This window comes from Taudactylus pleione, unplaced genomic scaffold, assembly GCF_031769625.1.
Source record: "Taudactylus pleione unplaced genomic scaffold, aTauple2 ptg000070l, whole genome shotgun sequence".
NCBI classification, from domain to species: Eukaryota; Metazoa; Chordata; class Amphibia; order Anura; family Myobatrachidae; genus Taudactylus; species Taudactylus pleione.
In genome coordinates, this window is record NW_028284472.1 from 17086132 (window position 1) to 17105144 (window position 19013).

General features: G+C 35.5%; 4 non-coding genes across 4 annotated transcripts; all 4 read left to right on the forward strand.

The window, feature by feature from the left end:
* The first annotated feature begins 881 nt into the window (after positions 1 to 881).
* Positions 882 to 967, forward strand: TRNAR-UCU (transfer RNA arginine (anticodon UCU)). The gene is given in 2 exon segments: positions 882 to 918; positions 932 to 967. It is a non-coding gene; the product is annotated as a tRNA-Arg (tRNA).
* A 3261-nt stretch (positions 968 to 4228) lies between these two features.
* On the forward strand, positions 4229 to 4314 carry TRNAR-UCU (transfer RNA arginine (anticodon UCU)). Its single transcript is given in 2 exon segments — positions 4229 to 4265; positions 4279 to 4314. It is a non-coding gene; the product is annotated as a tRNA-Arg (tRNA).
* Positions 4315 to 14827: 10513 nt separating this feature from the next.
* TRNAR-UCU (transfer RNA arginine (anticodon UCU)) lies at positions 14828 to 14913 on the forward strand. The gene is given in 2 exon segments: positions 14828 to 14864; positions 14878 to 14913. It is a non-coding gene; the product is annotated as a tRNA-Arg (tRNA).
* A 1030-nt stretch (positions 14914 to 15943) lies between these two features.
* TRNAR-UCU (transfer RNA arginine (anticodon UCU)) lies at positions 15944 to 16029 on the forward strand. Its single transcript is given in 2 exon segments — positions 15944 to 15980; positions 15994 to 16029. It is a non-coding gene; the product is annotated as a tRNA-Arg (tRNA).
* Positions 16030 to 19013: the final 2984 nt, after the last annotated feature.

A 19013-nucleotide genomic window follows, 5' to 3' on the forward strand; every position in this document is an offset into this window, starting at 1 on the left:
ATGTAATTTCAGATTCCTTAAAACCAGTAATTGGTGTTTTGAAAACACTTTTATCTCTACTCAACTAGCCTTTCTCAGATTGAGTGGTATGTATTCTAAAACATCATAAAAAAATGTCTCCCTACAGTCCTTATTTGTGTACCACAAATTATGACACTAAATCTGCATACTTAAAATAGGACTTGCACCAAATATCAGCAAGAGGAAGACTCAGATATAGCTGTTTTTGCATTTGGGAGAACTATTGTAAATATCTGACACTCTTTTGCCACTCTATGTATTCTACACGTGCTACAGTCGAACCAAGCTCAAAAACTGCCAGGTCCTCTGTGGCTCAATGGATAGCGCATTGGACTTCTAGTTGGTTGTAGTTATTCAAAGGCTGTGGCTTCAAGTCCCACCAGAGTCGTTCTTTAGTTTTAAATGCAAATATTTAGGATTTACATTCAACTTTTCATAACAATATGATTGGAGATTGGACATCCTTATACTACATAAACAATATAATGATCGCTTTTTGACTGGAAAGTCCCTTTCAAAGTTAGATCAGAAGTTACAATGTAATTTCAGATGCCTTTAAACCAGTAATTGGTGTTTTGAAAACACTTTTGCCTCTACTCAACTAGCCTTGCTCAGATTGAGGGGTATGTATTCTAAAACATCATAAAAAAATGTCTCCCTACTGTCATTAATTGTGTACCACAAATTATGTCACTAAATCCGCTTTCTTAAAATAGGACTTGCACCAAATATCAGCAAGAGGAAGACTCAGATATAGCTGTTTTTGCATTTGGGAGAACTATTGTAAATATCTGACACTCCTTTGCAACTATATGTATTCTACAAGTGCTACAGTCGAACCAAGCTCTAAAACCACCAGTGGCTCTGTGGCGCAATGGATAGCGCATTGGACTTCTAGTTGGTTGTAGTTATTCAAAGGTTGTGGGTTCGAGTCCCACCAGAGTCGTTCTTTAGTTTTAAATGCAAATATTTAGGAACTACATTCCACTTTTCATAACAATATGATTGGAGATTGGACATCCTTATACTACATAAACAATATAATGATCGGTTGTTGACTGGAAAGTTCCTTTCAAAGTTAGATCACAAGTTACAATGTAATTTCAGATTCCTTAAAACCAGTAATTGGTGTTTTGAAAACACTTTTATCTCTACTCAACTAGCCTTTCTCAGATTGAGTGGTATGTATTCTAAAACATCATAAAAAAATGTCTCCCTACAGTCCTTATTTGTGTACCACAAATTATGACACTAAATCTGCATACTTAAAATAGGACTTGCACCAAATATCAGCAAGAGGAAGACTCAGATATAGCTGTTTTTGCATTTGGGAGAACTATTGTAAATATCTGACACTCCTTTGCCACTCTATGTATTCTACAAGTGCTACAGTCGAACCAAGCGCTAAAGCTGCCAGGGGCGCTGTGGTGCAATGGAAAGCGCGTTAGACTTCTAGTTGGTTGTAGTTATTCAAAAGTTGTGGGCTCGAGTCTCACCAGATTCATTCTTTAATTTTAAATGCAAATATTTAGGATTTACATTCAACTTTTTATAACAATATGATTGGAGATTGGAGATTCTTATACTACATAAACAATATAATGATCGTTTTTTGACTGGAAAGTCCCTTTCAAAGTTAGATCACAAGTTACAATGTAATTTCAGATTCTTTTAAACCAGTAATTGGTGTTTTGAAAACACTTTTGTCTCTACTCAACTAGCCTTGCTCAGATTGAGGGGTATGTATTCTAAAACATCATAAAAAATGACTCCCTACAGTCATTAATTGTGTACCACAAATTATGTCACTAAATCCGCATACTTAAAATAGGACTTGCACCAAATATCAGCAAGAGGAAGACTCAGATATAGCTGTTTTTGCATTTGGGAGAACTATTGTAAATATCTGACACTCTTTTGCCACTCTATGTATTCTACAAGTGCTACAGTCGAACCAAGCTCGAAAACTGCCAGGTGCTCTGTGGCTCAATGGATAGCGCATTGGACTTCTAGTTGGTTGTAGTTATTCAAAGGCTGTGGCTTCAAGTCCCACCAGAGTCGTTCTTTAGTTTTAAATGCAAATATTTAGGATTTACATTCAACTTTTCATAACAATATGATTGGAGATTGGACATCCTTATACTACATAAACAATATAATGATCGGTTGTTTACTGGAAAGTTCCTTTCAAAGTTAGATCACAAGTTACAATGTAATTTCAGATTCCTTAAAACCAGTAATTGGTGTTTTGAAAACACTTTAATCTCTACTCAACTAGCCTTTCTCAGATTGAGTGGTATGTATTCTAAAACATCATAAAAAAATGTCTCCCTACAGTCCTTATTTGTGTACCACAAATTATGACACTAAATCTGCATACTTAAAATAGGACTTGCACCAAATATCAGCAAGAGGAAGACTCAGATATAGCTGTTTTTGCATTTGGGAGAACTATTGTAAATATCTGACACTCCTTTGCCACTCTATGTATTCTACAAGTGCTACAGTCGAACCAAGCGCTAAAGCTGCCAGGGGCGCTGTGGTGCAATGGAAAGCACGTTAGACTTCTAGTTGGTTGTAGTTATTCAAAAGTTGTGGGCTCAAGTCCCACCAGATTCATTCTTTAATTTTAAATGCAAATATTTAGGATTTACATTCAACTTTTTATAACAATATGATTGGAGATTGGAGATTCTTATACTACATAAACAATATAATGATCGTTTTTTGACTGGAAAGTCCCTTTCAAAGTTAGATCACAAGTTACAATGTAATTTCAGATTCTTTTAAACCAGTAATTGGTGTTTTGAAAACACTTTTGTCTCTACTCAACTAGCCTTGCTCAGATTGAGGGGTATGTATTCTAAAACATCATAAAAAAATGACTCCCTACTGTCATTAATTGTGTACCACAAATTATGTCACTAAATCCGCATACTTAAAATAGGACTTGCACCAAATATCAGCAAGAGGAAGACTCAGATATAGCTGTTTTTGCATTTGGGAGAACTATTGTAAATATCTGACACTCTTTTGCCACTCTATGTCTTCTACAAGTGCTACAGTCGAACCAATCTCAAAAACTGCCAGGTGCTCTGTGGCTCAATGGATAGCGCATTGGACTTCTAGTTGATTGTAGTTATTCAAAGGCTGTGGCTTCAAGTCCCACCAGAGTCGTTCTTTAGTTTTAAATGCAAATATTTAGGATTTACATTCAACTTTTCATAACAATATGATTGGAGATTGGACATCCTTATACTACATAAACAATATAATGATCGCTTTTTGACTGGAAAGTCCCTTTCAAAGTTAGATCACAAGTTACAATGTAATTTCAGATTCTTTTAAACCAGTAATTGGTGTTTTGAAAACACTTTTGTCTCTACTCAACTAGCCTTGCTCAGATTGAGGGGTATGTATTCTAAAACATCATAAAAAAATGACTCCCTACAGTCATTAATTGTGTACCACAAATTATGTCACTAAATCCGCATACTTAAAATAGGACTTGCACCAAATATCAGCAAGAGGAAGACTCAGATATAGCTGTTTTTGCATTTGGGAGAACTATTGTAAATATCTGACACTCTTTTGCCACTCTATGTATTCTACAAGTGCTACAGTCGAACCAAGCTCAAAAACTGCCAGGTGCTCTGTGGCTCAATGGATAGCGCATTGGACTTCTAGTTGGTTGTAGTTATTCAAAGGCTGTGGCTTCAAGTCCCACCAGAGTCGTTCTTTAGTTTTAAATGCAAATATTTAGGATTTACATTCAACTTTTCATAACAATATGATTGGAGATTGGACATCCTTATACTACATAAACAATATAATGATCGCTTTTTGACTGGAAAGTCCCTTTCAAAGTTAGATCAGAAGTTACAATGTAATTTCAGATGCCTTTAAACCAGTAATTGGTGTTTTGAAAACACTTTTGCCTCTACTCAACTAGCCTTGCTCAGATTGAGGGGTATGTATTCTAAAACATCATAAAAAAATGTCTCCCTACTGTCATTAATTGTGTACCACAAATTATGTCACTAAATCCGCTTTCTTAAAATAGGACTTGCACCAAATATCAGCAAGAGGAAGACTCAGATATAGCTGTTTTTGCATTTGGGAGAACTATTGTAAATATCTGACACTCCTTTGCAACTATATGTATTCTACAAGTGCTACAGTCGAACCAAGCTCTAAAACCACCAGTGGCTCTGTGGCGCAATGGATAGCGCATTGGACTTCTAGTTGGTTGTAGTTATTCAAAGGTTGTGGGTTCGAGTCCCACCAGAGTCGTTCTTTAGTTTTAAATGCAAATATTTAGGAACTACATTCCACTTTTCATAACAATATGATTGGAGATTGGACATCCTTATACTACATAAACAATATAATGATCGGTTGTTGACTGGAAAGTTCCTTTCAAAGTTAGATCACAAGTTACAATGTAATTTCAGATTCCTTAAAACCAGTAATTGGTGTTTTGAAAACACTTTTATCTCTACTCAACTAGCCTTTCTCAGATTGAGTGGTATGTATTCTAAAACATCATAAAAAAATGTCTCCCTACAGTCCTTATTTGTGTACCACAAATTATGACACTAAATCTGCATACTTAAAATAGGACTTGCACCAAATATCAGCAAGAGGAAGACTCAGATATAGCTGTTTTTGCATTTGGGAGAACTATTGTAAATATCTGACACTCCTTTGCCACTCTATGTATTCTACAAGTGCTACAGTCGAACCAAGCGCTAAAGCTGCCAGGGGCGCTGTGGTGCAATGGAAAGCGCGTTAGACTTCTAGTTGGTTGTAGTTATTCAAAAGTTGTGGGCTCGAGTCTCACCAGATTCATTCTTTAATTTTAAATGCAAATATTTAGGATTTACATTCAACTTTTTATAACAATATGATTGGAGATTGGAGATTCTTATACTACATAAACAATATAATGATCGTTTTTTGACTGGAAAGTCCCTTTCAAAGTTAGATCACAAGTTACAATGTAATTTCAGATTCTTTTAAACCAGTAATTGGTGTTTTGAAAACACTTTTGTCTCTACTCAACTAGCCTTGCTCAGATTGAGGGGTATGTATTCTAAAACATCATAAAAAATGACTCCCTACAGTCATTAATTGTGTACCACAAATTATGTCACTAAATCCGCATACTTAAAATAGGACTTGCACCAAATATCAGCAAGAGGAAGACTCAGATATAGCTGTTTTTGCATTTGGGAGAACTATTGTAAATATCTGACACTCTTTTGCCACTCTATGTATTCTACAAGTGCTACAGTCGAACCAAGCTCGAAAACTGCCAGGTGCTCTGTGGCTCAATGGATAGCGCATTGGACTTCTAGTTGGTTGTAGTTATTCAAAGGCTGTGGCTTCAAGTCCCACCAGAGTCGTTCTTTAGTTTTAAATGCAAATATTTAGGATTTACATTCAACTTTTCATAACAATATGATTGGAGATTGGACATCCTTATACTACATAAACAATATAATGATCGGTTGTTTACTGGAAAGTTCCTTTCAAAGTTAGATCACAAGTTACAATGTAATTTCAGATTCCTTAAAACCAGTAATTGGTGTTTTGAAAACACTTTAATCTCTACTCAACTAGCCTTTCTCAGATTGAGTGGTATGTATTCTAAAACATCATAAAAAAATGTCTCCCTACAGTCCTTATTTGTGTACCACAAATTATGACACTAAATCTGCATACTTAAAATAGGACTTGCACCAAATATCAGCAAGAGGAAGACTCAGATATAGCTGTTTTTGCATTTGGGAGAACTATTGTAAATATCTGACACTCCTTTGCCACTCTATGTATTCTACAAGTGCTACAGTCGAACCAAGCGCTAAAGCTGCCAGGGGCGCTGTGGTGCAATGGAAAGCACGTTAGACTTCTAGTTGGTTGTAGTTATTCAAAAGTTGTGGGCTCAAGTCCCACCAGATTCATTCTTTAATTTTAAATGCAAATATTTAGGATTTACATTCAACTTTTTATAACAATATGATTGGAGATTGGAGATTCTTATACTACATAAACAATATAATGATCGTTTTTTGACTGGAAAGTCCCTTTCAAAGTTAGATCACAAGTTACAATGTAATTTCAGATTCTTTTAAACCAGTAATTGGTGTTTTGAAAACACTTTTGTCTCTACTCAACTAGCCTTGCTCAGATTGAGGGGTATGTATTCTAAAACATCATAAAAAAATGACTCCCTACTGTCATTAATTGTGTACCACAAATTATGTCACTAAATCCGCATACTTAAAATAGGACTTGCACCAAATATCAGCAAGAGGAAGACTCAGATATAGCTGTTTTTGCATTTGGGAGAACTATTGTAAATATCTGACACTCTTTTGCCACTCTATGTCTTCTACAAGTGCTACAGTCGAACCAATCTCAAAAACTGCCAGGTGCTCTGTGGCTCAATGGATAGCGCATTGGACTTCTAGTTGATTGTAGTTATTCAAAGGCTGTGGCTTCAAGTCCCACCAGAGTCGTTCTTTAGTTTTAAATGCAAATATTTAGGATTTACATTCAACTTTTCATAACAATATGATTGGAGATTGGACATCCTTATACTACATAAACAATATAATGATCGCTTTTTGACTGGAAAGTCCCTTTCAAAGTTAGATCACAAGTTACAATGTAATTTCAGATTCTTTTAAACCAGTAATTGGTGTTTTGAAAACACTTTTGTCTCTACTCAACTAGCCTTGCTCAGATTGAGGGGTATGTATTCTAAAACATCATAAAAAAATGACTCCCTACAGTCATTAATTGTGTACCACAAATTATGTCACTAAATCCGCATACTTAAAATAGGACTTGCACCAAATATCAGCAAGAGGAAGACTCAGATATAGCTGTTTTTGCATTTGGGAGAACTATTGTAAATATCTGACACTCTTTTGCCACTCTATGTATTCTACAAGTGCTACAGTCGAACCAAGCTCAAAAACTGCCAGGTGCTCTGTGGCTCAATGGATAGCGCATTGGACTTCTAGTTGGTTGTAGTTATTCAAAGGCTGTGGCTTCAAGTCCCACCAGAGTCATTCTTTAGTTTTAAATGCAAATATTTAGGATTTACATTCAACTTTTCATAACAATATGATTGGAGATTGGACATCCTTATACTACATAAACAATATAATGATCGGTTGTTGGCTGGAAAGTCCCTTTCAAAGTTAGATCACAAGTTACAATGTAATGTCAGATTCCTTTAAACCCGTTATCGGTGTTTTGAAAACACTTTTATCTCTACTCAACTAGCCTTTCTCAGATTGAGTGGTATGTATTCTAAAACATCATAAAAAAATGTCTCCCTACAGTCCTTAATTGTGTACCACAAATTATGTCTCTAAATCCGCATACTTAAAATAGGACTTGCACCAAATATCAGCAAGAGGAAGACTCAGATATAGCTGTTTTTGCATTTGGGAGAACTATTGTAAATATCTGACACTCCTTTGCCACTCTATGTATTCTACAAGTGCTACAGTCGAACCAAGCGCTAAAGCTGCCAGGGGCGCTGTGGTGCAATGGAAAGCGCGTTAGACTTCTAGTTGGTTGTAGTTATTCAAAAGTTGTGGGCTCGAGTCCCACCAGATTCATTCTTTAATTTTAAATGCAAATATTTAGGATTTACATTCAACTTTTTATAACAATATGATTGGAGATTGGAGATTATTATACTACATAAACAATATAATGATCGTTTTTTGACTGGAAAGTCCCTTTCAAAGTTAGATCACAAGTTACAATGTAATTTCAGATTCTTTTAAACCAGTAATTGGTGTTTTGAAAACACTTTTGTCTCTACTCAACTAGCCTTGCTCAGATTGAGGGGTATGTATTCTAAAACATCATAAAAAATGACTCCCTACAGTCATTAATTGTGTACCACAAATTATGTCACTAAATCCGCATACTTAAAATAGGACTTGCACCAAATATCAGCAAGAGGAAGACTCAGATATAGCTGTTTTTGCATTTGGGAGAACTATTGTAAATATCTGACACTCTTTTGCCACTCTATGTATTCTACAAGTGCTACAGTCGAACCAAGCTCAAAAACTGCCAGGTGCTCTGTGGCTCAATGGATAGCGCATTGGACTTCTAGTTGGTTGTAGTTATTCAAAGGCTGTGGCTTCAAGTCCCACCAGAGTCGTTCTTTAGTTTTAAATGCAAATATTTAGGATTTACATTCAACTTTTCATAACAATATGATTGGAGATTGGACATCCTTATACTACATAAACAATATAATGATCGGTTGTTTACTGGAAAGTTCCTTTCAAAGTTAGATCACAAGTTACAATGTAATTTCAGATTCCTTAAAACCAGTAATTGGTGTTTTGAAAACACTTTTATCTCTACTCAACTAGCCTTTCTCAGATTGAGTGGTATGTATTCTAAAACATCATAAAAAAATGTCTCCCTACAGTCCTTATTTGTGTACCACAAATTATGACACTAAATCTGCATACTTAAAATAGGACTTGCACCAAATATCAGCAAGAGGAAGACTCAGATATAGCTGTTTTTGCATTTGGGAGAACTATTGTAAATATCTGACACTCCTTTGCCACTCTATGTATTCTACAAGTGCTACAGTCGAACCAAGCGCTAAAGCTGCCAGGGGCGCTGTGGTGCAATGGAAAGCACGTTAGACTTCTAGTTGGTTGTAGTTATTCAAAAGTTGTGGGCTCGAGTCCCACCAGATTCATTCTTTAATTTTAAATGCAAATATTTAGGATTTACATTCAACTTTTTATAACAATATGATTGGAGATTGGAGATTCTTATACTACATAAACAATATAATGATCGTTTTTTGACTGGAAAGTCCCTTTCAAAGTTAGATCACAAGTTACAATGTAATTTCAGATTCTTTTAAACCAGTAATTGGTGTTTTGAAAACACTTTTGTCTCTACTCAACTAGCCTTGCTCAGATTGAGGGGTATGTATTCTAAAACATCATAAAAAAATGACTCCCTACTGTCATTAATTGTGTACCACAAATTATGTCACTAAATCCGCATACTTAAAATAGGACTTGCACCAAATATCAGCAAGAGGAAGACTCAGATATAGCTGTTTTTGCATTTGGGAGAACTATTGTAAATATCTGACACTCTTTTGCCACTCTATGTCTTCTACAAGTGCTACAGTCGAACCAAGCTCAAAAACTGCCAGGTGCTCTGTGGCTCAATGGATAGCGCATTGGACTGCTAGTTGGTTGTAGTTATTCAAAGGCTGTGGCTTCAAGTCCCACCAGAGTCGTTCTTTAGTTTTAAATGCAAATATTTAGGTTTTACATTCAACTTTTCATAACAATATGATTGGAGATTGGACATCCTTATACTACATAAACAATATAATGATCGGTTGTTGACTGGAAAGTTCCTTTCAAAGTTAGATCACAAGTTACAATGTAATTTCAGATTCCTTAAAACCAGTAATTGGTGTTTTGAAAACACTTTTATCTCTACTCAACTAGCCTTTCTCAGATTGAGTGGTATGTATTCTAAAACATCATAAAAAAATATCTCCCTACAGTCCTTATTTGTGTACCACAAATTATGACACTAAATCTGCATACTTAAAATAGGACTTGCACCAAATATCAGCAAGAGGAAGACTCCGATATAGCTGTTTTTGCATTTGGGAGAACTATTGTAAATATCTGACACTCCTTTGCCACTCTATGTATTCTACAAGTGCTACAGTCGAACCAAGCGCTAAAGCTGCCAGGGGCGCTGTGGTGCAATGGAAAGCGCGTTAGACTTCTAGTTGGTTGTAGTTATTCAAAAGTTGTGGGTTCGAGTCCCACCAGATTCATTCTTTAATTTTAAATGCAAATATTTAGGATTTACATTCAACTTTTTATAACAATATGATTGGAGATTGGAGATTCTTATACTACATAAACAATATAATGATCGCTTTTTGACTGGAAAGTCCCTTTCAAAGTTAGATCACAAGTTACAATGTAATTTCAGATTCTTTTAAACCAGTAATTGGTGTTTTGAAAACACTTTTGTCTCTACTCAACTAGCCTTGCTCAGATTGAGGGGTATGTATTCTAAAACATCATAAAAAAATGACTCCCTACAGTCATTAATTGTGTACCACAAATTATGTCACTAAATCCGCATACTTAAAATAGGACTTGCACCAAATATCAGCAAGAGGAAGACTCAGATATAGCTGTTTTTGCATTTGGGAGAACTATTGTAAATATCTGACACTCTTTTGCCACTCTATGTATTCTACAAGTGCTACAGTCGAACCAAGCTCAAAAACTGCCAGGTGCTCTGTGGCTCAATGGATAGCGCATTGGACTTCTAATTGGTTGTAGTTATTCAAAGGCTGTGGCTTCAAGTCCCACCAGAGTCGTTCTTTAGTTTTAAATGCAAATATTTAGGATTTACATTCAACTTTTCATAACAATATGATTGGAGATTGGACATCCTTATACTACATAAACAATATAATGATCGGTTGTTGGCTGGAAAGTCCCTTTCAAAGTTAGATCACAAGTTACAATGTAATGTCAGATTCCTTTAAACCCGTTATCGGTGTTTTGAAAACACTTTTATCTCTACTCAACTAGCCTTTCTCAGATTGAGTGGTATGTATTCTAAAACATCATAAAAAAATGTCTCCCTACAGTCCTTAATTGTGTACCACAAATTATGTCTCTAAATCCGCATACTTAAAATAGGACTTGCACCAAATATCAGCAAGAGGAAGACTCAGATATAGCTGTTTTTGCATTTGGGAGAACTATTGTAAATATCTGACACTCCTTTGCCACTCTATGTATTCTACAAGTGCTACAGTCGAATCAAGCGCTAAAGCTGCCAGGGGCGCTGTGGTGCAATGGAAAGCGCGTTAGACTTCTAGTTGGTTGTAGTTATTCGAAAGTTGTGGGCTCGAGTCCCAGCAGATTCATTCTTTAATTTTAAATGCAAATATTTAGGATTTACATTCAACTTTTTATAACAATATGATTGGAGATTGGAGATTCTTATACTACATAAACAATATAATGATCGTTTTTTGACTGGAAAGTCCCTTTCAAAGTTAGATCACAAGTTACAATGTAATTTCAGATTCTTTTAAACCAGTAATTGGTGTTTTGAAAACACTTTTGTCTCTACTCAACTAGCCTTGCTCAGATTGAGGGGTATGTATTCTAAAACATCATAAAAAATGACTCCCTACAGTCATTAATTGTGTACCACAAATTATGTCACTAAATCCGCATACTTAAAATAGGACTTGCACCAAATATCAGCAAGAGGAAGACTCAGATATAGCTGTTTTTGCATTTGGGAGAACTATTGTAAATATCTGACACTCTTTTGCCACTCTATGTATTCTACAAGTGCTACAGTCGAACCAAGCTCGAAAACTGCCAGGTGCTCTGTGGCTCAATGGATAGCGCATTGGACTTCTAGTTGGTTGTAGTTATTCAAAGGCTGTGGCTTCAAGTCCCACCAGAGTCGTTCTTTAGTTTTAAATGCAAATATTTAGGATTTACATTCAACTTTTCATAACAATATGATTGGAGATTGGACATCCTTATACTACATAAACAATATAATGATCGGTTGTTTACTGGAAAGTTCCTTTCAAAGTTAGATCACAAGTTACAATGTAATTTCAGATTCCTTAAAACCAGTAATTGGTGTTTTGAAAACACTTTTATCTCTACTCAACTAGCCTTTCTCAGATTGAGTGGTATGTATTCTAAAACATCATAAAAAAATGTCTCCCTACTGTCCTTATTTGTGTACCACAAATTATGACACTAAATCTGCATACTTAAAATAGGACTTGCACCAAATATCAGCAAGAGGAAGACTCAGATATAGCTGTTTTTGCATTTGGGAGAACTATTGTAAATATCTGACACTCCTTTGCCACTCTATGTATTCTACAAGTGCTACAGTCGAACCAAGCGCTAAAGCTGCCAGGGGCGCTGTGGTGCAATGGAAAGCACGTTAGACTTCTAGTTGGTTGTAGTTATTCAAAAGTTGTGGGCTCGAGTCCCACCAGATTCATTCTTTAATTTTAAATGCAAATATTTAGGATTTACATTCAACTTTTTATAACAATATGATTGGAGATTGGAGATTCTTATACTACATAAACAATATAATGATCGTTTTTTGACTGGAAAGTCCCTTTCAAAGTTAGATCACAAGTTACAATGTAATTTCAGATTCTTTTAAACCAGTAATTGGTGTTTTGAAAACACTTTTGTCTCTACTCAACTAGCCTTGCTCAGATTGAGGGGTATGTATTCTAAAACATCATAAAAAAATGACTCCCTACTGTCATTAATTGTGTACCACAAATTATGTCACTAAATCCGCATACTTAAAATAGGACTTGCACCAAATATCAGCAAGAGGAAGACTCAGATATAGCTGTTTTTGCATTTGGGAGAACTATTGTAAATATCTGACACTCTTTTGCCACTCTATGTATTCTACAAGTGCTACAGTCGAACCAAGCTCGAAAACTCCCAGGTGCTCTGTGGCTCAATGGATAGCGCATTGGACTTCTAGTTGGTTGTAGTTATTCAAAGGCTGTGGCTTCAAGTCCCACCAGAGTCGTTCTTTAGTTTTAAATGCAAATATTTAGGATTTACATTCAACTTTTCATAACAATATGATTGGAGATTGGACATCCTTATACTACATAAACAATATAATGATCGGTTGTTGACTGGAAAGTTCCTTTCAAAGTTAGATCACAAGTTACAATGTAATTTCAGATTCCTTAAAACCAGTAATTGGTGTTTTGAAAACACTTTTATCTCTACTCAACTAGCCTTTCTCAGATTGAGTGGTATGTATTCTAAAACATCATAAAAAAATATCTCCCTACAGTCCTTATTTGTGTACCACAAATTATGACACTAAATCTGCATACTTAAAATAGGACTTGCACCAAATATCAGCAAGAGGAAGACTCAGATATAGCTGTTTTTGCATTTGGGAGAACTATTGTAAATATCTGACACTCCTTTGCCACTCTATGTATTCTACAAGTGCTACAGTCGAACCAAGCGCTAAAGCTGCCAGGGGCGCTGTGGTGCAATGGAAAGCGCGTTAGACTTCTAGTTGGTTGTAGTTATTCAAAAGTTGTGGGCTCGAGTCCCACCAGATTCATTCTTTAATTTTAAATGCAAATATTTAGGATTTACATTCAACTTTTTATAACAATATGATTGGAGATTGGAGATTCTTATACTACATAAACAATATAATGATCGCTTTTTGACTGGAAAGTCCCTTTCAAAGTTAGATCACAAGTTACAATGTAATTTCAGATTCTTTTAAACCAGTAATTGGTGTTTTGAAAACACTTTTGTCTCTACTCAACTAGCCTTGCTCAGATTGAGTGGTATGTATTCTAAAACATCATAAAAAAATGACTCCCTACAGTCATTAATTGTGTACCACAAATTATGTCACTAAATCCGCATACTTAAAATAGGACTTGCACCAAATATCAGCAAGAGGAAGACTCAGATATAGCTGTTTTTGCATTTGGGAGAACTATTGTAAATATCTGACACTCTTTTGCCACTCTATGTATTCTACAAGTGCTACAGTCGAACCAAGCTCAGAAACTGCCAGGTGCTCTGTGGCTCAATGGATAGCGCATTGGACTTCTAGTTGGTTGTAGTTATTCAAAGGCTGTGGCTTCAAATCCCACCAGAGTCGTTCTTTAGTTTTAAATGCAAATATTTAGGATTTACATTCAACTTTTCATAACAATATGATTGGAGATTGGACATCCTTATACTACATAAACAATATAATGATCGGTTGTTGGCTGGAAAGTCCCTTTCAAAGTTAGATCACAAGTTACAATGTAATGTCAGATTCCTTTAAACCCGTTATTGGTGTTTTGAAAACACTTTTATCTCTACTCAACTAGCCTTTCTCAGATTGAGTGGTATGTATTCTAAAACATCATAAAAAAATGTCTCCCTACAGTCCTTAATTGTGTACCACAAATTATGTCTCTAAATCCGCATACTTAAAATAGGACTTGCACCAAATATCAGCAAGAGGAAGACTCAGATATAGCTGTTTTTGCATTTGGGAGAACTATTGTAAATATCTGACACTCCTTTGCCACTCTATGTATTCTACAAGTGCTACAGTCGAATCAAGCGCTAAAGCTGCCAGGGGCGCTGTGGTGCAATGGAAAGTGCGTTAGACTTCTAGTTGGTTGTAGTTATTCGAAAGTTGTGGGCTCGAGTCCCAGCAGATTCATTCTTTAATTTTAAATGCAAATATTTAGGATTTACATTCAACTTTTTATAACAATATGATTGGAGATTGGAGATTCTTATACTACATAAACAATATAATGATCGCTTTTTGACTGGAAAGTCCCTTTCAAAGTTAGATCACAAGTTACAATGTAATTTCAGATTCCTTTAAACCAGTAATTGGTGTTTTGAAAACACTTTTGTCTCTACTCAACTAGCCTTGCTCAGATTGAGGGGTATGTATTCTAAAACATCATAAAAAAATGTCTCCCTACTGTCATTAATTGTGTACCACAAATTATGTCACTAAATCCGCTTTCTTAAAATAGGACTTGCACCAAATATCAGCAAGAGGAAGACTCAGATATAGCTGTTTTTGCATTTGGGAGAACTATTGTAAATATCTGACACTCCTTTGCCACTCTATATATTCTACAAGTGCTACAGTCGAACCAAGCTCTAAAACCGCCAGTGGCTCTGTGGCTCAATGGATAGCGCATTGGACTTCTAGTTGGTTGTAGTTATTCAAAGGTTGTGGGTTCAAGTCCCACCAGAGTCGTTCTTTAGTTTTAAATGCAAATATTTAGGATTTACATTCAACTTTTCATAACAATATGATTGGAGATTGGACATCCTTATACTACATAAACAATATAATGATTGGTTGTTGACTGGAAAGTTCCTTTCAAAGTTAGATCACAAGTTACAATGTAATTTCAGATTCCTTAAAACCAGTAATTGGTGTTTTGAAAACACTTTTATCTCTACTCAACTAGCCTTTCTCAGATTGAGTGGTATGTATTCTAAAACATCATAAAAAAATGTCTCCCTACAGTCCTTAATTGTGTACCACAAATTATGACACTAAATCCGCATACTTAAAATAGGACTTGCACCAAATATCAGCAAGAGGAAGACTCAGATATAGCTGTTTTTGCATTTGGGAGAACTATTGTAAATATCTGACACTCCTTTGCCACTCTATGTATTCTACAAGTGCTACAGTCGAACCAAGCGCTAAAGCTGCCAGGGGTGCTGTGGTGCAATGGAAAGCATGGTAGACTTCTAGTTGGTTGTAGTTATTCAAAAGTTGTGGGCTCGAGTCCCACCAGATTCTTTCTTTAATTTTAAATGCAAATATTTAGGATTTACATTCAACTTTTTATAACAATATGATTGGAGATAGGAGATTCTTATACTACATAAACAATATAATGATCGCTTTTTGACTGGAAAGTCCCTTTCAAAGTTAGATCACAAGTTACAATGTAATTTCAGATTCCTTTAAACCAGTAATTGGTGTTTTGAAAACACTTTTGTCTCTACTCAACTAGCCTTGCTCAGATTGAGGGGTATGTATTCTAAAACATCATAAAAAAATGTCTCCCTACAGTCATTAATTGTGTACCACAAATTATGTCACTAAATCCGCATACTTAAAATAGGACTTGCACCAAATATCAGCAAGAGGAAGACTCAGATATAGCTGTTTTTGCATTTGGGAGAACTATTGTAAATATCTGACACTCCTTTGCCACTCTATGTATTCTACAAGTGCTACAGTCGAACCAAGCGCTAAAACAGCCAGTGGCTCTGTGGCGCAATGTATAGCGCATTGGACTTCTAGTTGGTTGTAGTTATTCAAAGGTTGTGGGTTCAAGTCCCACCAGAGTCGTTCTTTAGTTTTAAATGCAAATATTTAGGATTTACATTCAACTTTTCATAACAATATGATTGGAGATTGGACATCCTTATACTACATAAACAATATAATGATCGGTTTTTAACTGGAAAGTTCCTTTCAAAGTTAGATTACAAGTTACAATGTAATTTCAGATTCCTTTAAACCAGTAATTGGTGTTTTGAAAACACTTTTGTCTCTACTCAACTAGCCTTTCTCAGATTGAGTGGTATGTATTCTAAAACATCATAAAAAAATGTCTCCCTACAGTCCTTAATTGTGTACCACAAATTATGACACTAAATCCGCATACTTAAAATAGGACTTGCACCAAATATCAGCAAGAGGAAGACTCAGATATAGCTGTTTTTGCATTTGGGAGAACTATTGTAAATATCTGACACTCCTTTGCCACTCTATGTATTCTACAAGTGCTACAGTCGAACCAAGCGCTAAAGCAGCCAGGGGCGCTGTGGTGCAATGGAAAGTGCGGTAGACTTCTAGTTGGTTGTAGTTATTCAAAAGTTGTGGGCTCGAGTCCCACCAGATTCATTCTTTAATTTTAAATGCAAATATTTAGGATTTACATTCAACTTTTTATAACAATATGATTGGAGATTGGAGATTCTTATACTACATAAACAATATAATGATCGCTTTTTGACTGGAAAGTCCCTTTCAAAGTTAGATCACAAGTTACAAAGTAATTTCAGATTCCTTTAAACCAGTAATTGGTGTTTTGAAAACACTTTTGTCTCTACTCAACTAGCCTTGCTCAGATTGAGTGGTATGTATTCTAAAACATCATAAAAAAATGTCTCCCTACATTCCTTAATTGTGTACCACAAATTATGTCACTAAATCCGCATACTTAAAATAGGACTTGCACCAAATATCAGCAAGAGGAAGACTTAGATATAGCTGTTTTTGCATTTGGGAGAACTATTGTAAATATCTGACACTCTTTTGCCACTCTATGTATTCTACAAGTGCTACAGTCGAACCAAGCTCAAAAACTGCCAGGGGCTCTGTGGCTCAATGGATAGCGCATTGGACTTCTAGTTGGTTGTAGTTTTTCAAAGGCTGTGGCTTCAAGTCCCACCAGAGTCTTTCTTTAGTTTTAATTGCAAATATTTAGGATTTACATTCAACTTTTCATAACAATATGATTGGAGATTGGACATCCTTATACTACATAAACAATATAATGATCGGTTGTTGACTGGAAAGTCCCTTTCAAACTTAGATCACAAGTTACAATGTAATTTCAGATTCCTTTAAACCCGTAATTGGTGTTTTGAAAACACTTTTATCTCTACTCAACTAGCCTTTCTCAGATTGAGTGGTATGTATTCTAAAACATCATAAAAAAATGTCTCCCTACAGTCCTTAATTGTGTACCACAAATTATGTCACTAAATCCGCATACTTAAAATAGGACTTGCACCAAATATCAGCAAGAGGAAGACTCAGATATAGCTGTTTTTGCATTTGGGAGAACTATTGTAAATATCTGACACTCCTTTGCCACTCTATGTATTCTACAAGTGCTACAGTCGAACCAAGCGCTAAAGCTGCCAGGGGCACTGTGGTGCAATGGAAAGCGCGTTAGACTTCTAGTTGGTTGTAGTTATTCAAAAGTTGTGGGCTCTAGTCCCACCAGATTCATTCTTTAATTTTAAATGCAAATATTTAGGATTTACATTCAACTTTTTATAACAATATGATTGGAGATTGGAGATTCTTATACTACATAAACAATATAATGATCGCTTTTTGACTGGAAAGTCCCTTTCAAAGTTAGATCACAAGTTACAATGTAATTTCAGATTCCTTTAAACCAGTAATTGGTGTTTTGAAAACACTTTTGTCTCTACTCAACTAGCCTTGCTCAGATTGAGGGGTATGTATTCTAAAACATCATAAAAAAATGTCTCCCTACAGTCATTAATTGTGTACCACAAATTATGTCATTAAATCCGCATACTTAAAATAGGACTTGCACCAAATATCAGCAAGAGGAAGACTCAGATATAGCTGTTTTTGCATTTGGGAGAACTATTGTAAATATCTGACACTCTTTTGCCACTCTATGTATTCTACAAGTGCTACAGTCGAACCAAGCTCGAAAACTGCCAGGGGCTCTGTGGCTCAATGGATAGCGCATTGGACTTCTAGTTGGTTGTAGTTATTCAAAGGTTGTGGCTTCAAGTCCCACCAGAGTCGTTCTTTAGTTTTAAATGCAAATATTTAGGATTTACATTCAACTTTTCATAACAATATGATTGGAGATTGGACATCCTTATACTACATAAACAATATAATGATCGGTTGTTGACTGGAAAGTCCGTTTCAAAGTTAGATCACAAGTTACAATGTAATTTCAGATTCCTTTAAACCCGTAATTGGTGTTTTGAAAACACTTTTATCTCTACTCAACTAGCCTTTCTCAGATTGAGTGGTATGTATTCTAAAACATCATAAAAAAATGTCTCCCTACAGTCCTTAATTGTGTACCACAAATTATGTCACTAAATCCGCATACTTAAAATAGGACTTGCACCAAATATCAGCAAGAGGAAGACTCAGATATAGCTGTTTTTGCATTTGGGAGAACTATTGTAAATATCTGACACTCTTTTGCCACTCTATGTATTCTACAAGTGCTACAGTCGAACCACGCTCGAAAACTGCCAGGGGCTCTGTGGCTCAATGGATAGCGTATTGGACTTCTAGTTGGTAGTAGTTTTTCAAAGGCTGTGGCTTCAAGTCCCACCAGAGTCATTCTTTAGTTTTAATTGCAAATATTTAGGATTTACATTCAACTTTTCATAACAATATGATTGGAGATTGGACATCCTTATACTACATAAACAATATAATGTTCGGATGTTGACTGGAAAGTCCCTTTCAAAGTTAGATCACAAGTTACAATGTAATTTCAGATTCCTTTAAACCAGTAATTGGTGTTTTGAAAA